Raw genomic sequence first — 2,321 nt, 5'->3', positions numbered from 1 at the left:
GTAAAATATGGAGTAAGTGTTGCTAGTTAAACTTCTTACATTACTTAAATTAGTGTGGCTCAAAGTAACATAACCACTCACCCCGCAGCCTGGTTTTTGGTTTGCAAGGCAGACAAGGTTAGAATCCACTTCCACAGCTTAGACTAGACAAAGCCACGATACCACGGGGATCCCGTCCAGAAGACATGCAAATGGGAGAAAACGTGGTTGCTTTTCACTGTGCTCAGTGGAGAACGTCACTCATCAGCCCCGCCGGAGAGATGAGAGGGCTGGAACCCATGACCAGGTGGCACTAACCTCTGCCACAGAGATGCAAAGACAAGCCATTCTACAGCCTCAAATGCTCACAGAGTACTTGAGTATTGGTACTGAACACTCAACAGGGAGCACAGTGCTTTGGTCAGTTAAGTTCTGCCTACGTGTCTATAAGAAAGCAGACTAGGTTTTTCTGGAATGTTCTATGGATACTTTGTAGCAGAAATCTTAGATGGTCTTATTAATAAAATCAAACCTGAGGCCAGTTATTGGGGTGAACACTGGAAGATCAGAGAGCCAGAACAAGCCACAGCTACCTCACCTCGCTGGATCCTCAGCTGGTCTTGTTTCCTCAGACTGGAGGCCTCTGAGTCCTCATCTAGAATGGGTCTCAGCTGAACTGTGCTGCTAGAAGCCTGAAAGCTTAACCAGCCAAATGCTTCTAGTTTCTGGTCCTCATGCCTTATATACCTTCCTACTTTCTACCAACACTCCCTGGGATTAAAGGCTCACTTTCTGGGATTAAAGGCATGATGAGTCACCATGCCTGGCTGTATCCTTGAACACATGGATTTCTGCCTCTGGAATGCTAGGATTAAAGGCGTGTGCTACCACTGCCTAACCTTTATGTTTAATATTGTGGCTGCTCTGTCTCTGACCCCAGGTAAGTTTATTAGCATGCACAATATTTGGGGGAACACAATACCACAATAATTTACAAGATTTCTGACTTTGTCATTAACTACGTAGTTAATTTGATCTTTTTAATCACCAGATAACAATTGTCATTATAAAACTTGCGATGTTTTTGGTCTAAAGCTGCAAAGCTAGACAGTGACATGGTCCCCACCCAGCCCTGGCCCTCTCCCTGCCCCGCTGCACATGAAGAAGCTGAGGACACTTAACACTTGAGCTCTTCTTTGTGTTAAATTTGTTTTCACAGAATCAAAGGTTAAGTCGTCTTTGTCAGGGATGATGATTAGAACTTTGGAAATCCATGTTTTTGTTGAAGTGTTGGCCGGTTGTCAGAGATTGCAGACAGCGACCTGCGCACACCAGGAAGCTTCCTGGCGCGGCTGTGAGCCACATGACCTACAACGACACCATTAAATCCAGAACCAAGCCACCGTTTGACAAGTGTCTGCGGAGGTTAGGGATGAATGGGTAACATGTAAACCAAGCAGAGGGTTTGCATCTGGGCCTTTTGGTGGGGTTGCTGGATACCTCTGAGTCGCCCTGCCCTGGTTCCAGACGCCCCTCCCCCGTCATGTCTGAACCCTGACCCTCAGTGTCTCCCACTTCACTTGGGCCGGCCTGCCTGCTCGTTCCATTGATCTGTCTGTTATATTTTTCTCTCCTGTCATTCTTCTATTACTCTTTCCTTCCCTTCTCTTTTGTCCTCCCTCCCTCCCTCCCCCATCCCTCCCTCCCTTTCTCCCCTTCCCTCCCTCCGTTCCTTCTTTCCCAGAAGGGTTTGTGCATCTAGGCTGCCCAAGTCTCCAGGCCCCAGCCTAGGATCTAAGGAAAACGCAACCTCAGGTAACTCCCGACTGCGTCAGTCTTAGACTTGCTTAGTCTCTAGCTTTCAGAGTCCAAAGTCTGTTTCATGGATCGCCACCAGTTTTAGGCTGTGCTTAATCAAAGACATAAGGAAAAGTACATCTCTGCCATTTTCCCAGAATGGCCGTCCTCCTGTCTTTTCTTCCTCGGTGATCAGGGTAAATATCTGTACTATAAATTCTCTGTACCCAAATGTGCACGCTCACTTGCGTGAGCACATTCACAGTTCCCATCAACACCATTTCCAGAATCCCTCACTGCTCCAGGTAGAATCTTATGCCCATCCTTTCCTTTCTCTCCTACTGTAGGTTTCCATAGACTCGGGCAGCACCTCTGCATCTGTGATTGGCTAATTTTACTTTGTACGACGACATGTTCAAGGTTCGTCAATTGCTGTAGAATGGCTCTCCTTCAAGCCAAACAACTGCCATCTTCATCCCTTTGCTGTGGCTGCTTGTAAGAGACCATCATGATCAGGCCTGTTGATGTTTCCTCAGAGATGAAGG

At 47.1% G+C, this 2,321-nt stretch overlaps 1 long non-coding RNA gene across 1 annotated transcript in view; it reads left to right on the top strand.

The window, feature by feature from the left end:
- Positions 1 to 1,721: 1,721 nt before the first annotated feature.
- The window catches only part of LOC128107818 (uncharacterized), a 7,589-nt gene continuing 6,989 nt past the window's right edge, over positions 1,722 to 2,321 (top strand). The window contains exons 1-2 of the long non-coding RNA XR_008217218.1: positions 1,722 to 1,794; positions 2,124 to 2,196. This is a non-coding gene — a long non-coding RNA (uncharacterized LOC128107818). The remainder of the gene's footprint in view (positions 1,795 to 2,123; positions 2,197 to 2,321) is intronic.

Source organism: Peromyscus californicus, unplaced genomic scaffold, assembly GCF_007827085.1.
Source record: "Peromyscus californicus insignis strain IS unplaced genomic scaffold, ASM782708v3 Scaffold_12__1_contigs__length_115047231, whole genome shotgun sequence".
Lineage (NCBI taxonomy): Eukaryota > Metazoa > Chordata > Mammalia > Rodentia > Cricetidae > Peromyscus > Peromyscus californicus.
This window is presented reverse-complemented; position numbering and strand designations above follow the sequence as displayed.